The 27269-nt window shown below is 35.9% G+C and overlaps 1 long non-coding RNA gene across 1 annotated transcript in view; it reads left to right on the forward strand.

Moving 5' to 3' along the window:
• Positions 1-17985: 17985 nt before the first annotated feature.
• LOC107183694 overlaps positions 17986-27269 on the forward strand; it is a 26253-nt gene continuing 16969 nt past the window's right edge. Inside the window, exons 1-2 of the long non-coding RNA XR_001514490.1 lie at positions 17986-18140; positions 26535-26632. This is a non-coding gene — a long non-coding RNA (uncharacterized LOC107183694). The remainder of the gene's footprint in view (positions 18141-26534; positions 26633-27269) is intronic.

Raw genomic sequence — 27269 nt, forward strand, 5'->3', positions numbered from 1 at the left:
TTTCTCCACGCCCTCCCACCCACCTCTGTGGATAACCAATTACATTCATTTCTAACTTATCTTTGCCATATCCCTTTTTCCATAAATTAGCATATATATGCCTATTTTCTTATATCTGTCATTTATACTTGAGGAGAGCCATGCTATAGACATATTTTGGCACTTCGTGTTGTTCTTTTTTTTTCACATCAAAGTATATCCTGGATACCCCTATATGTTGGTTTGGAATGGTCTTCCTCATTCTTTTTATAGCTACATATACTCTTTATTGTGTGCACATACCATAGGTAGTCAACCACTCTCCGGTGTATGGGTGGTCAGATGGTTTCCTATATTTTGCATTTACAATGTTCCAATGAAAAAACATTGTGTGTGTGTGTGTGTGTGTGTGTGTGTGTGATTTGTATTGCTGGGGGTGTGTGTCTTCAGAATAACTTCCTAGAAACAGGATTACTGGGTCAGAAGGCAAATGCATATATATATTTTTGTTAGATGTTGCTAAATTTTCCTGGGGAGCTTTTAATGCTATCCAGTGTCTAAGCCCTACCCCCAAAGGTTCTGACATAATTGACTGAAGAGTCTGGATGAGAATTGAAATCATTTTTGATACTTTCTTTTCCTTTACCCAGGTACACTAGTAAATCCACACGCTCTAAGTGTACAATTCAATAATTTTTAAAGTAAATCTATGGAGCTGTGCAAACATGACCAGAACCGGTATGTTTTCAAGCTCTAAACTGGCCCACTGTTGGTGCTTTTTGCTACCACGTGGTGTCATTACTTGGAGCCCCTGCACTTCTCCTGCACTGCAGCGCCCCTGCAGGTCTAGATCCAGTGGAACATGTTTCACACTGAAGCAAAGCATGCAGCTCAAAATCCTGTCCTTATTCTTCAAAGTGGAATCAGAATCAGGCTCTAACGGCTGCATATGAGGGAGTGCCAGCTAACGTTACACACTGTCCAAGACCATGCCATTTAACCAGCCTTCATTGGTGACTTTTTTAAGTGTATTCTCTTGCTCATGTGAATTAGTCCCTTCTATCCCAGCAACCAGTTGAGCATAACCCCAGACAAAGGAGAAGCCAATATAAATTTTAAACATGTCCCCTATAAGATTGTCCTTTGAACGTCTCCCATAAGAAGCACTCATACTGTTCCATATATGAAGGGTCTAGATGGCATGGGCTCAGTCTGGGAAATGTTCGGAGTGGTTTCCTTAGGCAGGTGATATTTGAACTGAGTTTTCACTGATGATACTAATTAACCTGGTGAAACATCCAGGGGTAAAGGAGGGTGCATCCCAGACCAAGCAAGCAACACATGCAAAGACCCTGGAGTAGGGTAGGATAAGAAATAGTGTGACTGGTGCACAGAGAGGTGTTTGGGGAATATATTGCTAGATAAGACTGAACAGGCAGAGCTGAGGCCAGATCATCTGGGTCCTTTTAGGCCTGAAGGATTTTGCTCTTAATCTTAAAAGCAGTAGAGACCCACTGAAAAAAATTTAAGTGCTGAATTAGAGGAAGATAAGGCGGATGGCATGACATAATCAAATTTACTGAGAAGAGTTCACTGTGTCTGCAGCAAAGAAAGCAGACTGGCAAGAGTAGTTACTGGAAGACCAATTAGAAAACAAATGCTTTGAAACAGTGAGAAATATTTTTTTAAATGGCTGGTGACTGGAGTGGTGCAATAGATTGACAGGACTTAATCGTTGGTTGACTCAGGGGGCTGAGAGAGAAAGGTATCAAGGATGACTCAAGTTAAGAGACTATGCCACCCACTTTTCCTCCTTTGTGCAGTCATCTGTTGCCCTCCCCCTCACCATTTCTCATCATTTTTTGGCACTTTTAACTCCTAGCTTTCTGTTGCTCTCTGCATCCTGCAATAATTCTTGACGCTCTCAGTATAGGTCAGATAATCCTTCCATTATCCTGGTTGCTTAGTTACTTGGTTTCCTCTCCTCCAATTATTTTTTATTCTTATGTCACCTTAGCCACTAATTCCCATGGACAGATACTTGACCTTTTATTACTATGAACTTAAATCCTCCCATAGTCTCATTTACAAAAATCCCTTCTAATACTCCAACTCCAATCATCCTTTGACTCTATCAGACCCTACATTCTATTGGTCCTACCACAATTGCACTGTCCCTCATCCCATCATATGCTCACTTTCACTTCTAAGCAGCTTCAATTCTGTTTCATATACCCTCGACCCTTCTATGCCCCTTCACTGTATACAATACCTTGGCAAAGCCACCATTATACAAGTAAGTGATGCGCTCTGGAGCTGTGTAAAAACAAAGTGTATGCCAAATGTCTTCTGTTTTCCCCTTTGGACCCAATCTCCTTCCTTCTCCTCCCCACTCTGTGCCCTGAGAAGCTGACCTGAAGGACTACACAGGCAAAGTTCCCATGCCCTCTGGTTTTTCAAATGGTTACCCAATGGCAAGTCCTGCTGTGAGATAGAAAGGACAGAGGATAATTGAATTCTGGTTATTCCACTGACTCCATCCCTACAAATTCACCAAAGTTTATCGGTGTCCCTTGTTGAAGTCAGCTCACTGGCCTGCTGTAGGGGACTCACTCTCCTTCCGAGATGTTGGAGATTTCTGTTCCCATTCAAGCTTTCCCATCTAGAGACATTAGTAGTTTCACTGCTAGTGGACATGGGTTCCACTGCACCCAACCGCAATTTTTTTTTAAAATATATTTTATTGATTTTTTACAGAGAGGAAAGGAGAGAGATAGAGATAGAGAGTTAGAAACATCGATGAGAGAGAAACATCCATCAGCTGCCTCCTGCACATCCCCTACTGGGGAAGTGCACGCAACCCAGGTACATGCCCTTGACCAGAATCGAACCTGGGACCTTTCAGTCCGCAGGCCGACGCTCTATCCACTGAGCCAAACCGGTTTCGGCCCATCCGCAATTTTTTAAAAATTGATTTTAAAGAGAGGAAGAAAGAAACAGAGTTGGGGCGGGGGGAGAAACAGAGAGAAATAGATTTGTGGTTCCACTTATTTATGCATTCAGTGGTTGATTCTTGTATGTGCCCTGACGGGGATAAAACTTGCAAACTTGACTTATTGGGATGATGTTTTAAACAACTGAGCTCTCCAGCCAGGTCTCACCCATACCTTTTGTTTTACACTTATTATTAAGGTATAATCGATGCAGAGTTGCCAAGCAACTCTGACAAACGTATACGCCTGGAAATCCCACATTCCAAGGAAGATAGAACATTTTCATCACATCAGAATGATTTCTCATGACCCTTTTCAGTCAGTACTCTTTCTGCCACGGCAAGCACTGCCACCTAGCACCGCAGATTACTTTTGCCTGTTTTGAACTATAAATGAAATCACAGAACTTTTGTTCTTTTGTGTCTTGCTTTTTGCTCTCAACATCATGTCTATGAGATTCCTTATATAAAGCCTCCTTTTATGGTGAATAGTACGCCATTGTATGGCTGTACTACAATTGAACTCTTCTATTCATGGGCATTTGGGGGGTTTCTACTAATTGGGTTTTCTACATAAAAATATTATGAGTGTTTTTGTACAATCTTTTAGTGGGCATATGCTTGCATCTTCCTTAGATAAGTAAAGAGGAGTGGAATTGATAAATCATAGGAAAAATCTACGTTTATATTTGTAATAAATTGCCAAATAGTTTCAAAGTGATTGAATGATTTTATAACCCATAAGCATGATAGCTCCAATCGTCCATATTTTTGTATCACTTGGGATTGTTATATTGACTTTGTATTTTTAGGCATTTTATTGAGTGTGTAATACTATCTTAACTGTGGTTTTAGCTTGCATTTTTAATATTGAGTACCTTCTCCTATGCTTATTGACTATTTGTCACTCTTCTTTGTGAGATATCCAAGTTTTTGGCTCAGTGGGGAGGGGAGCATTTATCTTCTTATAGTTAAATTATAAAAATTCTTTTTATATTGTCAATGCAATGCCTTTGCAGATATATATATTTTGCCAATCTTTTCTTCCATTTAGTGTCTTATCTTTTCATTTTCTGTGGATTAGAGGGTAGTATTATATCCATGTTAATTTCCTATTTTGGTTATCTAAGAGAGTATCCTTGTGTTTAGAGAATGTAAATATTATATATGGCAGAGAGAGAGAATTATATAGAATATGTGGTAAACGGTTAACAGGGAAGCTGAGTGAAGGGTAATCAGGAATTGTTTATACTAGCAACTTTTCTGTAAGTCAGAAATTATTTCAACATAAATTTAAAAGAATTTATGATCTCAAAGAAATCAGAGGAAGAATGCCTTTTTATAAGAAGAAAGGTGTTATGGACCAACTGTTTATGTCTCCCTCAAAGCCCCTAACACCCAATGTGATAGTACTAGGTGATAGGGCCTTTGGAAGATGATTGGGTCTAGGTGACATCATGAGAATAGAGCCCCATGATGGGATTAATGCCCTTATAAGGATGCTGCAAGAAGGCTGGATCTGCAAACCAGAAAGAGGGCCCTGACCAGATGCTGAATCTGCCAGCACCTTAATCTTGGACTTCTCAGCACTCCAAACTGAAAACACATGTTTATTTTTTAAGCCTAAAGCATTTTATAACAAAATTGCTTTATGCAGCCCAAACTGAAACAGAAGGATTCTTAGACTTCTTTTCTATAACTACTGAGTATGTTGAACAGGTGTGTAGAAGATAAATTGTAGAAACCTTAAATGTCAGACTAAAGATAATTGATTGTTTCCTGAGGGCGATAAGGACCCATTAATGTTTATTAAACATTGAAACAACTTGTGTGATGTACTATTTTAAGAAGATTAATCTGGCAAAGGCATTCTTGGGGAGACAAGAGACTACTTAGAGACACCAATTAATACATCATTGCAACAAGCCAGCTCATAGAGATTGGACTTTGTGGAAGTAATGAGAATGGAAAGGAAGAGACAGATATGAAAAGCATTATGATGCAGCAGCTCTATATAGACTTTAGAAATGTGTAATTTTTGAAAGCTCCCCAGAAAATTCCAAATACAGCCAGACATAGGAACTTTGAGACTAGAATGGGTACTGGCACCATATGGTGACATTAATAAAGACATGAGCCCTGGACACAGAAATTAGTGTTCAAGGAAACTGGATTGAGGCTAAGAAAAATGGAAGGCTACCATGGTAAAATGCAGGTTTAATTAGTATAAGACAAAGCATTTGAACAAAATGAAAATTCAAAATAATAAATCTAAAAAGAATGTGATAAAATGGACAATTCTACATTGACTAGAAACAGAGCCAGAAGTTTGAATGGAGGCTGTTCAATATTGTTTATTATAAAATATTTTTATATTTATTAAATTATGCATTTTAAGTTTTATTTTATGTATTTGGGGGGAGGGGTTGTATGGATGGATACAAACATATGTGGTAAAAGTACTACCTACTCCTATTTCTTTTCATCTCCTTCCTTATCTTGAGCTATAAAAATCTCCTTCGCATATTTCCTAAAGAGTTAATCAAATGCCTGTTCAAAATACATTATAGTTATACTCTTTATTCTCTGTAATTTCTACCTCTTGAGCTTCCACAGCAGAGCGCAGAGAAATGCTTCAGTGTCAGTCAAAATGGAATAAAGTTACCTATAGTCAAAGGAACAACATGATTACCCTTTTCTTTCTCTCTTTCTATCTCACTGGATCCAAATCATCACTAATAGTGAGTATATCTTTAAGAAAATAAACTTTGGCTAATCCAGACCGTTAGACACAAGCAGGTGATGGCATTAAATGAGAGCTACAATAAGCACTTGCTATATAAGGATGGTTAACTCTGTCCACCCAACTCTGTCCACTATCTGAGGAGGGTAAGAGGTAGAAGAAAGTCACAATCTATATATATAAAAGCCTAAACGACCAGCCGACTGGTAGCTATGATGCACAATGGCCATCAGGGGGCAGATGCTCCATCCAGTAGCTATGACACACACTCACCACCAGGGGGCAGATGCTCAATGCAGGAGCTGCTGAGCTGTAGTGACTTGGCAGCTGTGGTTCTCAGGTGATGTACCCAGAACCAGAGAGAAGGGAGCCTGATTTGGGGGTGCATCACCCAAGAACCACCCTCTCACAATCTGGGACCCCTCAGGGGATGTCAGAGAGCCGGTTTTGGCGTGATCCCCAAAGGCCTAGCCAAGGGACCCCACCAGTGCATGAATCCATGTACCGGGCCTCTAGTTTTTGAAAAGTTGATTTGCGTTTTGGAAGGCAGCTATGCTCACCACTATACCACCAATGCTGCACATGATTTGTGTTTTGATGCCAACCTTAGTTCTCTCCCAAGACAACAAATTCATTTATATTGGGCCCTGTTGGGATATACAAGGTGGGGCAAAATTAAGTTTACAGTTATGAGTACACAAAACACAATTTATTCTTATATTATTATTATTGTATTATTTCCCATATGAACAATTATAAACCTACTTTTGCCCCACCCTATACAGTGTTTTCCAAAATGAGTGCAGAGCAGTTACAAAGTAGCTTTCAGGACTATTTTTTGCTTATTGTGGGAGGAAAGAAAGAGTAGGCAAAGAACTCTCTGAACAAAAGTGTCTCTCCCACTAATTCTATCAATTAGAGATTTCATGGTAGTTAATAAGCTGTTATTTTAAAGTCAAAGTTCTTATAGGGTAAAGCTCATTTGCACTTGAATGTCATTAAACAAATAATCAATTTTAGCTGAAAGTCAGGGCAGAATAGTGTGGAAGGGGAAGGAGATGTCAAGCGCTGTTCTGAGGAGAGAGGAACTGGAACTAGAGGCCCTGAGGGCAGTGAGTGTCTGAAACTAGGGGAAAACATGGCAGCAAGATTTCAAAAAAGAAAGGGACATGGTCAAGTTCAGTGTTGACATCTGAGCAGAGGTCAGAGAGCAATGGATGTGTGCCACTCGTAATTGAGCAGGACTTTCGATTATGGACATGATCGCATTAAGATAATAATCAGAGTTTCTCTTATTTCCATTAAAATTATAGCCTAAAAATTAAAGTATAACTATTTTGCAAGACATAATATATCATTATTTCCCGACTGAGGAAACTTGCACACAGAGAAATTATGTAGCTTGCTCAAGGTTGCACCAAAGCTCACAAATATAAGGACAGAATTTGACCACAGATTTTTTTTTTTTTTTACTTCAAAGTGTGCTTTGTTTTTAAAAAAGGCCTCTACTTCTGGCAGGCTACAATCTCACCTTCCTTCTTATGGGCTCAATCTTCTCAGGGTAGCGCTTAGTGGTCTTTCTGGTCCACCTAAGCCCTCTTTCAGGAGTGGGTCAAGGAGTGGAAAGAATTCAAACTGTGGACTCAGATACCCTCACATCCACAGTTCAGCTCTGCCACTTACATTCTGTGTGGCCATTAGCATATTTCGTTGTCTGTGCAATAGACAAGCATACCTATCTTACAATATTCTTGGTGGTTGTTTGAGTCATCTATTCCTGCATTTTTTAAAACACTCATAATTTGTTGGCTTAAAAATTTGCTTATGTATTTTATTCTTGATTCTATAATCTGATCAGTCTGGTAGGGAGAGCTCTTGTCTGTTCCACTCGGTGTCACTGGGGCAGCTTGAAGGCTGGGGGCAGAATCGTGTAAAGGCTTAGTTACTCACAAGTGTGGAGTTTTTCTGGGTGTTGTCTGATACCCTAGCTGGTACTGTCATCCAAAATCTATCCGTGATCTCTCCCAGTATCTTGGGCTTCCTCACCTATAGGGCTCCAAAGGTAAGCTTTTAGGAGAATGCTGGAAGCCCTATTTCATTATATGATCCTTGCCTCAGAAGCCACACAGCATCAATTTTGCAGCATTCCATTCTTTGAGGTAGTCACTATGAACTACACAGGTTTTAGGGGATGAAATATAAATTCTATTAAGAAAGGAGTGGCAACATTCTGGAAAAGCATTTGGGACCAAAAGTATTGCTTCCGCTATTCTTAGAACTAAAGTCTGCCACGATCCACTTTGGGGTCACATGAATTCACATTTACTCCACATGCAAAATACACTCATTTCTTCCCCATCACCCATCTCCTAAGCTCTACAGGCATAGGCTTGAGGTCCAGGAAATTGTCATCTAAATCAGATAAAATTCTTTGGTTGTGGTTCCTCTTGATATGTAGATCTGTGAACTAAAAAAGATTTTTCAAATATTTCACAAACCCCTGACAAGCAGAGACATGATAGATGGAGGATAATCATTAAATGTATTCACACTCAAAAAGGGAAAATTGATGAAACATAGCCATCACTGGTTCATAACAATTCTGAAATACAGACAGGTACATATTTCCAGTTCCTTGATTAGGGCTCAGCCCTACTACCACGGGATTCTCCATCGCTCTTTGCCTTTTGGCTTCTTTCAACCCATTAACTTATCTTTCTTATTCCATAAAATGTAGGTAATCTTTGCAGTTGAGTGGTTTTCTTTATCTGCTACCTACTCATAGACTTTGGGGAATAAAAGGACCTCTTTTAGTTTTGTACTGTCTCTTCTATCCTTTTCAGTAGAAGGTGAGAAAAATTCCTTTAAACACTCTGTGGGTTTCTTATGAATCAATTTAAAATCCACCCCATTAAACAACTACAGTATATCCAAATCCTATTGAGATAAGCCTTTCTAACTTGAGCCCTCTTTAAGAGCACCTACCTTAAGATTCCTAGAAACTCCATTGTTTTATAAAAGGAATTTGTGAAGCACTCCTTAAGATCCTTGGAGGGCCTTTTGTCTGTTTGACATGGTCTATAAGGCACCATTTTAAAACTTTATGAGGCCTTAACAAAAGGTTTTATATTTAGACATGTTTTCCTGACAGCACTCTGGATTTGATCTCTACTCAGAAGCCATATCTTAATTTTAGCATCATTTGCCATCTGGAGAGGCTGGGAATGAGAAACAGTTTTCTTTTCCAACCCAGCAAATCTTGGAGACTTTATATATAACATTTCCGTCTTTAGCTCATATCCCTTCCTTATATTTTACTACAGGAAGTGAGAAGCAGATAGAAAGCAATGTGCTTTCAATCCTCTTTCTGCAAATCTTTTAAGCTTAGAAATAGGTATAGTTCTCATTTCCTACCTTATTGCATGACACATTGTTGCTAAACTTTCCATCACTACATAAGAATCCCCTCTCCTCTAGCTTTCAATACCATTTTATTCTCTTAAAGTCCTCACCAACAACCTTTTAATGGTCCTCAAGGTTTCCTCTAATAGTCTCTTTGACCCCTTTCAGATTTCAATAACCATCTTGTAAAGATGCTTTTCATTTCCTCCTACCTTCTGGTCCTAAAGCTGCTACCACATGTATTAGGTTGAGTTTGGCTGCACTTACCTCCTGAAATCAAAATGTGTTTCAGGTTCCTACAGCTGCCCATAAACCACCCTAAAACTTAATGGCCTAAAAGACTGATACTTATTTTGCTCAGAAATCCACAATTTTAGGAAGACTCTGGGTGATGCTTATCTCTGCTTAACTCAGCCTTATCAGGGACAGCTCAAAGACTGAGGACTGAATTCACATTTTGTCTCTGCTCATGATGTGTTTTGGACCTCAGCTGGTAGAATTAAAACCTATGTATGATTCTCAGAATCATCTGAGGGCCTCTTAACTCACATGCCTGATGGTAGACACTGTCTGTTGGCTGAAATCTTTCCTGGGGCTGTTGGCCAGAGCACCTACACATGATCTTTCCATGTGTCCCAAGCTTCCAACCTGTGGCTGAATTCCACGAGTGAACATTTTGGGGGAAATAGGGAGACAGGATATGATGTATTACCTTTTGTGACTCAGCCTCAGAAGGCACGTATGTCACTTTCGCCACATTCTTTTCATTGAGACAGTCACACAGGACCCATAAGATCAAGTGCAGGAGGAATATATTTCACAGATGGAGCAATAGCAAGTTTCTGGAAGAACATGTCAGACTAAAAATATTATTGCCTCCATATTTAGAAAATACAGTCTACCTCAAAAGAGTTAAATGAAATAATTTACATGGAGAAAAAAAAGCTCCCCAGCTCCCTTTGTCAAACCTCAGGGAGCCACAGTTGAATGTGCCATGACCCTCTTCCTCTCAGAACGGCACCATCATTGAAGCTGTCATCATCGAGTCTCTTGTTCTACTGGTATGCACCTTGGAAAATCCTTCTTTCCTTGACAAGAGGAATTGGAAGAGCATTTTATGTTTGAAAACATGATGACACATAGCAGCTATAACAGCTGAGGTCACTTAATAAATGGTGCTATAGTAAAACAAATAAAAATACATACATACATACATACATACATACATACATACATACATACATAAATAAATAAATAAATAAATAAATAAAACACAAAAACAAATGCTCAACACATGTCAGCTCCCTGCCTCGAGAAAAACATACATTTGTCTTCTATCCTCATCCAAAGTAGTAACTTAACATAAGGTAAATTCCTGGTCTTTAAAGATGCCTTAAATTGAATGAAAAAATCTCATGAATATATATGTGTGTATAATTTTTTTATGTGAAGAGAACCCATCAGATTCTTAAAGTACTAGGAAAATGTGATTAAGAACTAATGCTATAGTATATATCACAGAGTACAATGCTTTAAAATATATTATTAGAAAATGCACTTATTTCCTGTTAATGCTGCATGTCAATTGTGCTAGATTATTTTGGCCAGAGCACCTAGGTGACCAAGCCTTGGAGAAAGTAATGAAGCAAAATTATTTTCTGTTTCTAAATCAATTCTCATTATCTGCTTCTTTTTGAGCACAAAGAGTGGAAAATGGAAGAATACCCACAATCAGGAAAAGAAGGAAAAGTAATAGTTATAAAGGGGAGCATTAGGGCCATATTAGGAAGCATGTTCATCACCTAGTACTCCAGTCCCACTATTCCAGAGGAGGGAAAAAAAATAACTGCTAGAAATAAGATAGAAGTGTCAAAAGTATGTATAATTACCTATTTTCATTTAGAATAATACTGATTTTGTTCTAGAGTTTTGTAAAAATTGCAAAATTCATAGATAACTATAACACTAAAGATGCAAGTAATTTAGGTGCCATACAAAATATTATTTTCAAAGTATGCCTATAACGAAACTTAACATTTCAGGAGGTATTTTGGAGATTTTGCATGGCTAAGAAGTAATCCATCCCTAAAAAGCTATTATCATTCAACATCTCCCACCATCTGTCTATACCAGTGATTTGGGACAAGTGTGACAGAAGAATTTTTAAAACATTCAGTACCTGACTATTTAGTCAGGGGCACTGACCTCTTTTCCCTTACATTGTCAAATCAAAAAATGACAACAGCCAACGCAACAATAGGATCCGGTATGAATGCCCTATATTAAAGCATAAAAATATAGGTCATAGAATAGAGTTGAATCTTATTGATAACACCGCATAATAAGGTTGCATCTGCTTGTTTAATTCTTGGTACCTGAAATCTTTATATACAAGAACAGGCACCAGATTTTTTTAAAGTGACTTTGGAACAAAAAGAGTAGCTAATTACTATTATTGCTATTTTGTTGTTGTAAATCACTCAAAATTATACCTATTTTTTGCCAGATAGGCAAAAAAAATTTTTTTTGGCATGCCACAGAATTTTTGTAATTTCGTTTATGTGTGCCATTAGATGAAAAAGGTTGAAAATCACTGGTCTATACCAACTCCTCAATATGAGCAAATGATTTTGAAGCTCTTCTGATCTTTTTCTCATTGCCTGTTTCCCTGTAAAGAGTTTTAAGGAAAATACATGGAACTTTTTACATTATTAGTAAATTATAATCAGTTAAATGTGTCCAATATTTTATTTTAGATACCTGTGCTGATGCATTCAACTTGAATGAGTCTTAGAAACCTAGTACATAAATAGCCAAGTTTTTTCGGAAAAACAAATATAGTATAGTAAAAGGTTTAACAATAAAAACAAATTTCTGTTTCCATCCAAGACATACTCTCAATACAATAATTGTCCTCCTGCTATAAATAGTTAAAAATCTGAAATAAACAAAATATATGTGCAATGCTGCAGGTTAAGTGTGAAATATACATGGGATATTATACATTTTATATTATATATAATCTTAGATAGATAGATGATAGTCTCCAGACATACAACCATAGGAAACACAGGAATATAATCCCTAAAACAAGGAAAATATATGAAACCAGCATCCCACCGTTGGTCTAGGATCTTTCCTTGGAAGCACTTCCCAAAGGATTGTATGGCAAAAGGAGGAACCAAGGTAAGCATGGTAGTCTCAGTGAGTTAAGGAGACAGAGATTGGGTTTGCAAAAGCTAAGATAACTCATATTCGCATAACAGGAGCAAGTTTCACAGAGAAATGGCTCCAAAGTTTGCATCGAGGTACCCTTGAGTCTTCTGCTAAATGCTAAGTAGCAGTTAGCAAAATTTACTGCTTACTTAGGTGAATCTTTATGAAAAAAGACAAAGAACAATTTTTGAGTAGCTGTAAACTGGAAAATTCCCAGAGTTCTCACAGGACTAGGAGATGTTTGAGTACTGACCAGGCAGACTATAGCGAGCTCATTAAAATCTGGGGTATTCAGTTGAAATCTCATGAAGGCCACAATTTATAATGTGATTAAATTAACTCTAGAGTTGGGCTACTTTAGACCTACCCTAACAAAGTTTTAAAAATAAGACTTGAAAGGATAAAACTATCCTTCAAGCCACTTAAATGCCTTCTAAATCTAACTTTAACACTCCAGAAAGGATGACAAATAAAATCCAGACACGTAATAAGGTAATCTACAATGTCCACCATCTAATAAAAGATTATTAGACATGCAAATAAGTAAAATATAATCCATAAATAAGAGAAAAAGCAGTTAAAAGAAACAGACCTAGAGGAATGCAAAAGGAATCCAAATGATACTTCTAGAACTAAAAAATACAATATTTGAAGTAAAAACTTCAGTATAAGCATATATCAGGAGATTGGAAAATGCAAAAGAAAGGAGTAATGAACTTGAAGTCATAATCTAAATGAATCAAATAGAAGCACAGAAGAAAAGAAGTATACAAAATGAATATAATCTGTTACCAATATAACACTACCAAGTTGTCTAATATACATGTATTCAAAGCTCCTTTAAAAGAGAAGATAGTTCATGGGGTAGAAAAAAATCTGAAAAAATTTTAAGGGCCAGAGAAAATACCCACATTTGATGAAAACTATACACACACTGATCCAAATAGTTCAATAAAAACAAAAGTAAAATAAAAACAAAGAAAATCACTAGGTCCATTATAATCAAATGGCTAAAAACCTGTGAAAAGGGAAAATCTTAGGAGAGCAAACAAAGGGTACAATACAAGCAAAGGAAGATGTGAATTACCATTGATCCTATCAGAAATAATACAAGCTAGAAGATGATGCAACAACACCTTTAAAGGTTTGACAAAAAACAAAAACTTGTTAATTTAGAATTCTATGTCCGGTAAAAATATTCTTCAAAAATGAAAGTATTTTCACATTGACAAAAGCTGAGGAAATTGAGTACTGTATAAGTGCAGGAAGCCACCACTTGCCGATACCGTCACGAGAGTGCATTAAGGAATGCAGAAGGCAGATGGACTTTGGGCATTAGCAGGGCTGATGCTAAGCACAGATGATTAGTGTTGAGGTAAGTGGGGGCTCCAGGCAATTCCCTAACCTGATAATCCTTTTACTGTTTACCAAACTTTACCTTTGATATGCCTGTATGCATTGCTAAAGGGCAAGTGTGTATTCAATTAAATAAATAGTGGACCAGGCCAGAAGTCTGTGTGTCTCTTTAAGAAAGAGGCTCCACCTGGCCCCCAATGCCTCCTAAATTCATATTTCTTGTATAGCATTTTCATTTATACGTCGGCTCCTCCTTCAGATCCTGAACCCCACCGCAAAGGTTGCAGCATATAAGGAATATTAAAGGAAAATCTTCTCTGACTGAAGAAAATAATATCAGATTAAAACTCAAAACTACACAGATAAATAAAGACCATTGTATATAGTAAATATAATGGGGGAATAGTCCTCATACAAAATGTTTAATTTAATCATTTAAAATATAATTGACAGTTTATGGTAAAAATTAGATCAATACTTTGTGAAATTACACATATATAAAAATAAATTATATGATAAAAGCAAGGACAGGAGGGAGAAAATAAAAATATATTTCCTAAAATTCTTATATTATTTATAAGCTGACACAATAGTATTTGAAGGTAGATTATGGTAAATTAACATTTATCATAAAAAAATTCATATTGTAAACCCTAGAACAATCCCTCGGAAAAGATATATCACTATTAAGTTATAGAGGAAATAAATTAGAATATTGAAAATACTGAACTCATCCCACATAAGATAAGAAAATAGCAAAAAAGAAACAACAGCTGAAACACATGCAAAAAATAGCAAGGCAGAAATTAAAATCAAACATAATAATTATTAAATGGTCTACACACTCCAATTTTTATGTCAAAGATTATCAGACCAGATAAAAATATCAGACTCAACCATAAGCTATCTTTAAGAACTCCACTTTAAATATAAAGACACAGATATGTGAAAGTAAAGAATGCAAATATATATACCATGCAAAAACCAATCATGAGAAAGCTGCAGTATCTCTGTTAATATCATAAAAAATAGACTTCAGAATAAGAATATTATGAGATATAACAATAGACATCGCATAAGAATAAAGGGATTCATTATCAAGAAGACATAAAGTCTGTCCTGGCTGGGTGACTAAGTTAGTTGGAGCATCTTCCCAAACACCAAAAAGTTCAGGGTTCGATTTCAGGTCAGGGCATGTACCTAGGTTGCGAATTCAATCCCCAGTTGGGGTGTGTAGAGGAAGCAACTTATTGATGTTTCTCTCTCACATAGGTATTTCTCTCTCTTCCTCTCTCTTCTCCCTTCCTCCCTCTAAAAATCAATAAACACACCCTCAGGTGAGGATTCTTTTTAAAAAAAGAGATAAAATCTACAAATGTATACATCAAAAAAACAGAACTTCAAAATATGAAAACAAAAGCTGATTGAGTGAAAGAAGAAACCAACAAGTCCACAATTAACTTTTTTCAGTAATTGATAGGACAGAGAAATCAGGTAGGACAAAAAGGCTTAAAAAGTCTACTAATGCCTAGCTGGTTTGGCTCAATGCATAGAGTGTCGGTCTGTGGACCAAAGGGTCCTGGGTTCAATTCCAGTCAAGGGCATACAGGAGGCAGCCCATCAATGATTCTCTCTCATCATTGATGTTTCTATCTCTCTCTCCATTCCTCTCTGTGAAATCAATAAAAATATATTTTTAAAAAGTCTACTAAGCCACTTGACTTTATATTTATAGAACACAATACACAAAAACTACAGAATACATATATTTTCAACTGCACACAGAAAACCACTCACCAAGATAAACCATATTCAGGTCTATAAATCAAATCTCAATAAGTAGAAGAAGATAGAAACCATTTAGGGTATGGACAACTCAGGACAAAACTATGAGTAAGTAGAACTAGATTTGGGCTCAGGAGACTGATTCCAATAGCCAGGACAACATATCTGCAAAGTGGAAATACTGGGAAGATATTCTTTTTCCCAGGACCAATATTTGAATATTGGTCAAATATGTAGAACTTGCTCGTTCCTATCTGATAAGTGGAAAGAAGGAGAATGGGTTTTGTCCCATCCTATTTTTTTATTATTTAGAGCCATCATATGTATTATTGAGAACAATTGCTAATGTTATCTGAAAGGGAGAAAACATATAGGAGTGGAAACAAATTAAAACAGTGGTGGCATAAAGTTGGAGAAGAGAGAGAGATAGCCGAAGGAAGTAGAAACATTACAACTTGATTTGGGGGTGGAGCAAGAGGGATCATAGGCATGAGCATAGGTTAGTCTTGAAGGGCATAAGTTAATGAGTTCATTTGACAGAATATTTGTATCTAGAATATATAAAGAATATGTACAACTCAATAATAAGAAAACAAACCAATAAAAAACAGGCAAAATATTTTAATATACTTCACAGTATAGGAGTCAATATTCACAGGAAAAGAAGCTAAATATCATTAGCCATCACAAAAAAAAATGCAATTAAAATAACAGTGAGACACTACACATATCCACTAGAAAGGTTCAAATAAAAAAAATTGGAGCAACTATTACTCTCATTGATGGCAAGAGTGTAAAATGGTACAAATACTTTGGACAATAATTTCCCACTTACCATATGACCTAGAAATTGCACTCCTAGTTGTTTATTCAAGAGAACTGAAAATATATATCCACAAAAGACCTATACATGAATAGTTGTCGCAGATTTATTCAAAATAGCTTCAAACTGGAAAAATCCAACAAATGATTGAAAAAAACAAATTGTAACATGTTAGTGCATTAGAATTTTACTCAGAAATCCAAAAAACAAGCTGCAGACACATCCAACAACATGAATGAATCTCAAAACATTATCTAAGCAAAAGAAGTCAGACACACATAAAAGTGCATTTTGACATTCCAGTCTGAAGTAACTATAATACATTCAAGTGGATACATCAAGAAGCAACTGAAAATTAGGACTGGATCTTAGAAGAGAACTCAGAAACAAATATGTAGTTTTGTCAAAGACAAAACAGTGGATGGGGTCACCAAAAAGGGAAGTTTAAGATTAAGAGAGCCAAAGACACAACCCTGGGTAAAGATTAGCATTTTAGGGACACACACACACACACACACACACACACACACACACACACACACACACACACACACACACACACACACACACACACACACACACACACACACACACACACACACACACACACACACACACACACACACACACACACACACACACACACACACAAAAGGAAGGAAGGAAGGAAGGAAGGAAGGAACGAAGGAAGGAAGGAAGGGAAGAACACTGAGAAAAAGAGAAAAAGGAAGAGAGCCAGAAGAAAGGAGTATTTCAGAAATAAAAAAAAATCATTCTGGGAGAGGACATTCTGTGTCAAAAATCCTAGAGGGACTAAGTAAGAAAAGAGTAAAATGCTCCTTGCACTAGGCTCTATCATTCGTGAGTGTAGAGAAATCAAGGTTTAGAGGGGCAATGAGAGCAAAAGGTGAATTGTGATGGATCGAGGAGTGAGTGGGCAGAGAGGAGATAGGGACAGAGAATGTACCCTACTTCCACAAAAGTTTATTTCAGAAAGGAAAAAAGAAACAAAGAAGTAGCCACATATGTGTATTTCTGAAATTCATCTTCTACCTGTTTGTAAATTTGGGGTATTTAATAGTTACTTTGCAGCAAGTGGATTCTCAGTAAGAGGTTCATAATATCACCCATGTGTTTCTGGTAAAAAAGGGAAAAAAAGCTGACTTAGAGAAAAGTGGATTTCATGAACTAGTTCATGTATTATGTAAAAGCAAAGATCCAGATTGCATTATAGAATTGAAATGTGTTTTTGCAAAGTCTTGCTTTCGCTCTTGTGCAGAAGACTAAGCTGTATTTCCCTGTTCTGGTTCATTTATATCTCATGTGATTGTGTCACCTTGTGTTTCTCCATTTAAAAGTTAAAGGCAAACTCAGCAGTTCCTTTTTCTTAAAATGCTTCAGTAACCAGCAGTTGCCACATTAAAAGCTTTAGCTGGAAGATTATAAAAATAGTCTAATGCTCCCTAGCAGGTAACTACTTTTGAACTGATTCTCCTTTCAGGGATGCAGTGAGGTCAAATCGACCGGCAAAAAAAGGACAGCAAACGCTGGATGACATTCAAAGGGCAAAAGTGCATTGTGTTTGGAATGTTTTGTGTAAATGTTAAATAGCACCCACATTGAACCACCTGCTTCTTGTTTAGAAGAGTTCAAATGAACAATTTCAAGCACAATTGAGTAACACTCAAAAGAAAATCAAGTGTAATTTCCTAAGTTGCTGAAGCAAGGGTTCTTCTGTGAAATCACCATTAGTATTTCTAAATCCAATTTGATTATATTTAAGATTTACTGCGCACAGTTCAGTGGCACCTGGGAATTTCTTCAGGCGGAGATGGAATTACGAGGTAGACCTTTTTAAATGATTTCTTTTCTCTGTGTGCGCGCACTTTAAAAATCTTTGGGTCATGTCTTTAATAATCTCTCATTTCTTTTTTCTCTTTCTTGTGAATATATTTTGCTTTGCTTTTGAGACACACTAGAATGTAGGGGGAAAGCACCATAGAAAGACACCTACTTCACCCCCATGTACAGCTCATCTTGAAATTCCTTACCTGCTGTCTATCTCCAAATTTCACCAATTAGGGGGAGCGGGGGCGGGGAAGTAAGGGTAGAATCTTCAGGGTTCTTTAATAAATCTTCTAAGAAGGTAACTTTTACTGCCTTTATTAAACACCAAGTTCACATTATCATTGCTACTGTAAAATTTTTAGTCTCCCTCAAAGGCAAATCAAGTTCAAATGCTATAATCTGAACCTTATAAAAACCCTCCATTCTACTCCTATAGGTTACTCACTGCCATGAGCATTCTTACATTTTTCTTATCAGGGACTTCTTTTCTGTCTACATAACACATAAAAATCTTTCCTAACCTGCAACTTCTACTTGTTCATTTTCTTGAATCTTCCAACCTAACTCATACCCCAATATCTGTAATCACAATCAGCCTTAACAATTTCTTCCCGATGACTTGTCTTCCTAAATAGATTATCTTCTTAAAATTCGGGAGCTTATTGTTAGCACCACCGGCAATGAAGGTTATACTGTGCACTTCGTAGCAATGTTTGATAAAGATCTGTTGGTTAATATTTGAGTGGGAAAAGAATTTTAATCTGTTTTAACAATAAAACAGGTGATTGTAATTACAATTTTGTTAGATATAGTGCTAACAAAAAATTCTCTATTGAAAAATGTTTCTCATTAAATAAATTTTAAAGAAGGTAGTCAAATAAAAGTTTTAATAACTATTCTTAACTGCAGCATATGTATAGTTCCTATAAAAGTCAGACACTATTCTTCTTTAATTAAATCTTTATTGTTGAAAGTATTATATATGTCCCCCGTCTTCCCCCTTCAATTCTTATTCTTTTAAGTATTCTTAAAAAATCTCACTTTAGGACACCCTGTAAAACAGCCTGGACTTGGTGATTCCCTCAATCTCTAGGAGTCACCCTAAAGGGACAAAAGTAACTTCAATTTCAACTTCATTCATAGGTAAACTATGTCAACAATGTGATGTTCACCAACTTCTGCACTTCAGTGTTAAAAAATCAAAATGCTGAAAAGTTATTACAACTGAAGGAAAAAAAAACACTACTAGTGGTATTGCTGAATCTACAGCATTTGTTTTATTTCATGCATAAATTTCACAATCTAGATTGACATGAAGTAAATATTTGCCCTTTCGCTACAACCCCAAGAAGAAGCTAAATGAAGCCAGATGAGAACCTGACCTCAGGACTATTGAGCAAGAATATCTGGCTTGTGAATCTGGTTAGTTCCCACTTAATGCAAGATTATGAGAACACAATAACAGAACTGCCCCCAAATGGGGGTTGGGGGGTGGGAGGAAAGAACTTATGAACCCATACCAAAAGTAAAACCAACACTGTGCTCCGCCTCTCTTACGCTAAGTTCCGGAGGGCTGGGGAGGGGGCGGAGAGAATCATTGTAGGGTTGAAAATATAAACCAAACCACCTAATCTTCTCATAATGTTATTCTGGAAAAGCCACTATAAATTTGGCTAAGCTATTCTTGGTTGGGTTTATAATTATCTCTTAAGGTTTATTACAGACTTTTGGGGGGAGAGGTGGAGGGCCATGAGTAGCACAGAGTGTTTTTGACTGTGCAAAACTCCTAAGGCTTTAGTCTCTGTGATAATATATACTAAAAGATATATGATAAAATAGTTAATACAAAGTGCTATAAAGGAAAATAAAGCGGATTAATGGATAGTGAGTGACAAAGGGTGCTGCTCTATCGAGTAAGGGTGACAAGAGGTAACATACAAATACCCAGAGGAAGAATATTCCGGCCGAGGAAATAGAGCAAATCCCCTGGGACAGGCACATGCATGGCAAGTTCAGTGACAGGAAGAAGCAGGAAAGCAGTTGGGGCTGGAGGTAGGGGGATACCGGAAATGAAGGCAGAGAGGGGGTCAGGTTCCCTGTGCCTAAGGCACTGGTAGACCGCGTGATTATTTAGAAATTTAAGAGTAAAAGAAGCTATTTTAGACTTGAGAGCAGGCCAACCCAGGAGTCTTTGAATAAATGCTTAAATGAATGCAAAGAATAGTTACTCTACAAGAAAATCAAACAAAATCTATTATCCTACGTGCCCTCTAGAGAAGGGGCTATTGAAGAAGAAAGTGTCTCTGCCGGGAAGGAAGGAAGCCAAGTTCAAGGGCCAACTCTTCAATTTCCCAAACCCCCTCCCTATAATGCATGCAAATGTAAATATAATTTTTAAATGATAGAACATAATTTCATAGAAACCAAAAGATGACACATTTTCATTTTATTTAAAATAGAGCTCTATATGCTTCACAGAAACAAGTGCAAGGAATGCTTAATTTATTATCTTTGCCACTTTACAAAACAATAAACTTTCAGAAAATGCATACATAAAAATATAACATTTAGGCCAATAAGTATTTACATCAGGAAGCAGCTAAAAGTTATATTTAAAAAGCTTTAAAATAAATACTTTATGACTTGCTGTTAGTAAAGCTAAACATTTTGGTATGAAGGCTATCACTGAGTTCTTCCTAAATTTAAAATAATATTATTTCTAAACAAAAAAATACATATTTCCACAGACTAGAAAGCCATGAAACACCTGAATATCACTCATTTCTCTTTGGAATTCTCTTCAGCTTCAACAATTAATTGCAACGATTAAAATTGCCACCTGCATACTTTTTGCTACCATTTATTGCCCAATTTTCATTTCAAGACCTATTTCTTCATATTTCTTATATACATTCACTTGGGCCTGTTGAAAGATACTATATGTTACACACTTAAGAACATCAGCTAGCTTACAATAAGTCTTTACAACAGTGCTTTTTTTCACAGTAGTTCAAGAGTTCAAGGCATGTTTCACAGTGTCAAACTGCAACGGTTTTGACAATTGTAATGTGCTCTTAGGTACAAGAAAAGTCACACTACCAAAAGTATAATTAGTGTTAGTACTTTGAAAGGCAATCCAAAATCCCTTTTTTTGAGATCTGAATCTCATTTTCTGTTTTTAGGACATTTTAAAACCTGAAACTCAGATTAAGTTTGAATAATTTTCTCGAGTTTAGGATCAAAAGAGTAGAAGAGCTTGACACTAGTCATTGTGGAAATGAACTGGAATTTAATATTTTGGCTCAGATGTCCTTACTTTATATAAAGGTAAAAAATAGTTGGATTTAAAAAAAAAATCTAATTGCTTGTGTTTAGCCTACTGGAGGAAATGGGGACATTGGTAAGTCTCATTCTATACCTGCACTAATCAGAACTTAGGCATGTAATTGCCCCTTTATAGGCAAAGTCAATGAATATGTTTGCAAATGGAATGAAAAGTCAGAGATACCAAAATTAGGGTCCATGTATTTTGGTGCAGAATGTCTGAGTTGAAAATCTTAATCAACAAGGTAAATCATACACTGTCTTTTGCTGTGTTGGGAATATTAGGATGAAAATCTAATGTCTTTTTTCCTCTCAGTTCTCTATTGTGTTTTGCAGATGCCAAAACCACTTAGAAATTTTGATTCTCATTTTCTGAAGATGTATAAGCAGGGCCCTTTTCTGAAAAATATTAAACTATTTCTGAGTTGAGGAGCCAGTTGCAGGTTGGATTTCAGCCCCTACCTGCCCCTGAGAATGTGTGTGCAGAGCACACAGGCCCAGCTGGATCCGGTGGCATCAGCATGAGCTAATTTCCCAATACACTCAGATTCCTAGTGGCTCTTTTACCATTCAGGTGCATGTAACCCAGGGTAAGCATCTTACAGTCAAAACTATTAGATCTGGAGAGGAAAACTTTGTGTAGGATAACATGGACCAATAATAAGAAAATATAGTCCTATCTGAAAATATTAAATCTAGGATGAGATTTTAATACTCTCCCAACTAAATTAAGAAGTACCCTGGCAACCCTCATTAGAGAGATATTAAAATGGGGATTACTACCTAATTTCAATATAATATTGTATTTAAACCATATGGTATAATAGCTTAACTTTAAAAGATGGCCAAAGCAAAACAAGCAATGGTATGCAGAAATAACATTAGCAATCACATTATGGGACATAGATTTCACATTCTCTGCTCAAGTCACTATTTCTTAAGTGGACTTTAGCATTAAGGCAACTGTAGACACATTCCTTATATGTTAGCTGAAAGTTAGAATATAAGTAGACTGCTAGTCTTCTTTAAAGTGTAAAAGAAAGCCACTCCGCCTTTAACAAACACCCTCTTCATCAGGCCGAGTGAAACATTACTAGAGAAAGCATGAGATGCAACCTCTCATATGTGGGTATGGGAAAGTAAAATCTTGTCAAGAAGTTTGGTGCTCTTAGGCACAAGAAAAGTCACACTACCAAAAGTATAATTAGTGTTAGTACTTTGAAAGGCAATCCAAAATCCCTTTTTTTGAGATCTGAATCTCACTTTCTGTTTTTAGGACATTTTAAAACCTGAAACTCAGATTAAGTTTGAATAATTTTCTCGAGTTTAGGATCAAAAGAGTAGAAGAGCTTGACACTAGTCATTGTGGAAATGAACTGGAATTTAATATTTTGTGGCAATCTGGCAGGAGCTAGAACTACTAGAACGGGAATTACAGAGTGTTTAGAATTGAGGAAATACAAATTTTTAATGTAATAAAAAAGATGAGTACCAAAGATAAACTAATGGAAACTAGGAGAGAAGTAAGATAATATGCTATCAACATTATCTCAAATTCAACTACCAAATCATCTTTCACTCATTCCAATGCATAAAGAGAAACAGCAATCCTAGAGAAAGGAGAGAAAAAGAGTTATGAAGCATCTCATCATTACTTGCACTAAGAAACTACATGTTCTCACAATTCCTAAAATTTATTCAGCACTACCTAGCTATTTAAAACTCTTCCTTAGCCCATTTTTGTTTTTCTCACCGACCTCACCATGAGTGAGCAAATTATTTCAGCAGAAATAAAAGTAAGATTTGATCATCACTATCAAATGGCACATTCAAGGTGGTTTTAGATGCATGTTAATTATTTTTTCATTTATAAATGTTGGATATAGTAGAGCACCATGGTGGGTGTCCCTAATAAATAATAAATAGCATCTCTGATCCTTGGTTCTGCTAATAAATAACATCTCTGATCCTTGGTTTCTTCATTTATAAAAATATGGAAATTGCATTATAAAATCTTGTCCATCCTTTATGATTCGCAAGTTCTGGTTTTGTTTTTGTCTGTGACACATCTGTAATAATTTAGACCAGCGATAGATTCTCCATCATTAGAATAAGTACTGGGATGATTATATTAAGTAATAACTAGTGTGGGTTTTTTAAATTAGAGACTAAACCTAATTTTGGAAGGCAGTGAGGGGAAAAGGAGGTGAGAAAAAGAATGAAATGTAAAAGAAAATCTAGAGGGGGAAAAAGAAAGTCAAATATCTGAAAATTTGCATTGAAATGTTTTTTAAAACTGCCTGTATTATAGAATTTTTTTTAACATTAGCTCTTTGATTAATTTTCTCATTTTCCAACTGACATTTTTTTCTGTTTAGTAGAAGCCCTCAGGAGCAGAAAGATTATGCTCTTCACTAAATAGGACATAAAGTCCACATTAGGTCTTAGTTTATGGAGGGCTAATGCAAAGCCTTGTCACACATAAAAGTAGTATGTTTCCCAAGAAAAATGATACTTGGAATATCTCCAAAGACCACAACAATAACATTTTAAGATACTAATTCTCAAACATTCCAAGTAAATTAAAATGGTATATTTGTAAACTTCTTTAAAGGAACGAATATTGAAAACATCAATTGCCATCAACTGTATTCATTTGATACTCTACGTCTACTTTCTTAACTTCCTGGTGGGAAATAAAATATCCATATTTTAAATACATTTATTTAAACAAAATACATTTCCATATTTATTTTAAATAATTAACCAAACACTATTCCCTGACAAGCAATTTTACGTTGGATTTTGTATAATGGCAAATGTGGGCTCCCTGCTCTCAGATGATTTGCTAGTAGGTGTCCTCATCCTGTTGTGTAAACTCAAAGATAGCCCTGAGTTTTCTCTGCCCCCAATAAGTCACATGGTGGTAAAATTCCAGCACAGCAGTTTTCCTTTGTTTTATTTAATCATTCTACTAAAGTAAAAGCAATACTAAATTATTCTGGGACTTCTAATGAATCTATTGAAGATCTTCATTTTAAATTAAAACCTGATTTTTAAGTCTTCAGACACTGCAATCAGGATACTATTTTCATACAATCATGGAATTTAAAATGCAAAGTTAATTGAAAGTGTAAAGACGAAAAGCAAGTGCTACACCTAAAATAGTGCATGACACAGTCATATTTCACTTAACTTTCAAGTCAGAACAAAAATTAAGAATTTTTGATGTTACATGCCAAATATTTTAGACATAGAAGAAAGCACACGAGTCTGTACCCAATTACACGCAAAGATTATAAGGCAACAAGTTCATGCTAAACTAATTGTCAACAAATATTGTTTCCCTTACTTTAAGGGAGTGATGCTGCATATATATATTCCTTCACTATTTTATACAGTACTGACATTTCATAAATAGCATTTTCTCAAGCTTTATATTATACTCAAAGACAAAATATTTAAAAGGAGCAAAGAACAATGACACTTTGAGTCAAAGAACAATATTTTTTGTTTTTAACACAATTCAAAAGAAATAAATATTATACAATAAGACTCCTCCAAAAACAAAAAACATAAAGTTTTACAGCATAGATATATATATATACAGTAAATTTGTTTAATGTTCTAAATGTTATCTTATTTTTAAGTGAGCATTTCCTATTTATAATTTTGAGAATTAAGAAAAATTAGAACTTTTAATTTTTCTAATCATTTTTGTTAATCTACCCTCTTTCTTAAAAATAATGTACTTGGTAATTAAAATATAAAACTATTGAGTTAGGAGTTCTAGTTAGCCAACATAAAAACAAAAAAAATCTCAAAATGTACAGATTTTTCTGAATTGAAAGTTGAACCAATAAAAACATGAAATTATATTTGGCCACACTCAAATAAATTATAAACATAATGACAAGGAAAATAGAGAGGTTAAAACAGCCTTTCTTAACAATTAAGTAAGTATATTCACCCAACATAAGTGAGTAAAACAGAAAATGTTATCCTCATTTATTTGAAACTATAGTACAACCATAGTAAATAAATAATTTCATTCTCATATATGCAGAAACAATCTATGAGAAATGAAGGTAACAAGCATGAGCAAGATTATTCCCTTCACATAAGCTTTTTAAAAAATCCTTCACATATGCAATTTTTAAAAGTTCACATATTATTTAGATTGTCTGGAATAGCCAAGTAAAGATGTTTCTACCTGTATTGCAAATTGAAAGTAATTTGTCATATGGAACTCAAAACATCCCACTTTGTCATACAGAATTGAAAACATCCTAATTTGTCACATGGAAGTCAAATCATCTTGTCACATAGAACTCAAAACATCCTACTTTGTGCTATATTTATTTGTCGATTTGCTTTCTTCCTCCACACTTCTACATGTCTGTTCCCATTCTCAAGTTAGAGTGTAAAATCCCTGAGGGAAGAACCTATCTATCTTTTAATTTTCCTATTGGGCCCAATATTGGCAAGGAAGATATGGGATGCCCCACATTATTTAAGGAATGGGTGAGTGAGAGTGAAAGTATATACACACTACAGCTGCCAGGTTTTTGGCTTTGATATATCATCCCAGTAAAATGAAGAAGGGTTCAGTAACATACGTCCACAGATAAGTAAATTATAAGCACTGCAGGGTGGTCTATGTGAAAATACATATATATATATATTTTTTCAGACACTATTACCCAAGCTGTGCTTCGCAGAACATTGAAATGTGGAATAATAAAAGGTTTGCCCTCCTCTTAATAAAAAGGTTCCATGGTCAAATAATTTGGGAAATCCATTCTAAAGAAATCCAAGTAACATTTCTTTACTGCTAGACCCATCAAAGCACACGACACACTAATGTGCGAAATCACATTCTAAGAATCTATCAAATAATCCTTTTGGTCTTGGATCATCTCAGTAGAAGAGTGTTCTAAGGAACAGAGTTTAGAAAATAGTATTTTAGGACAATAGAAGATATCATGTTAAACTTCACCAAATTCCTTCACCAAAACAGAATTATAGATTTGTAGGAAATATTTAATGTTCTATGTATTTTTCAGTATTCATCACTTCTACTAGTATCTCCACAGGAAGTAGAATACAGGCAATATTATCATGAGCCTTCTTCTGCACCCACTCACTCACTCATTTTGAAAGGGTAGGAAATGTTTATTTAATCTTACTGATACCCTCTATGGAATTTGGTTGTTATACTTCATTTAAGGGTTTCTTAATTTTTTTCAAGGTATTTCCTAGTTTCTTCTTCCTTTTCTGTTCTTTTCCTTCTAAATGTGTATGCACAAAAGTAATAGGGACCTCTGACATGCATCTTAAAGACATCTTCTGACAATGGATCTTTATGTTTGATTTACCTCTGCACATTTTTTAGAAAACATTAGTACTTGTCTAACAAATAGGGTGACTCTGACAGCTCTATGGAAAAAACATCAATGGGTATTGTCCTAAGAGTTCATGCAGATCCATTATGATTCTGCAAACAAACAAAAAAAACCTCAATTTGTCTTGTGTCACTAAACCACAAATATCATCATGAAAGAAGTTTTGGCACAGGAAGAGAGATACTGTTGGAATTAAAAGGGCAGTAAGACGCTAGCTAACTCTGCAGTGTGGATGGTCCCAAGGCTCAACCTAGAGCCAGCTCTCCCACTAGTGGTGTGACTTTGAGACATTTCTCCATGTCTCCAGATGTCAAGCATCTCTTCTGTAAATGAGAGGAAGTAACAATTTCAGTGGCTTTCTAACTGTTTGCTTCAGGGGCTGCTGGATTATGAAGA

The sequence above is a fragment of the Myotis davidii genome, unplaced genomic scaffold (assembly GCF_000327345.1).
Source record: "Myotis davidii unplaced genomic scaffold, ASM32734v1 scaffold433, whole genome shotgun sequence".
Taxonomy (NCBI): domain Eukaryota; kingdom Metazoa; phylum Chordata; class Mammalia; order Chiroptera; family Vespertilionidae; genus Myotis; species Myotis davidii.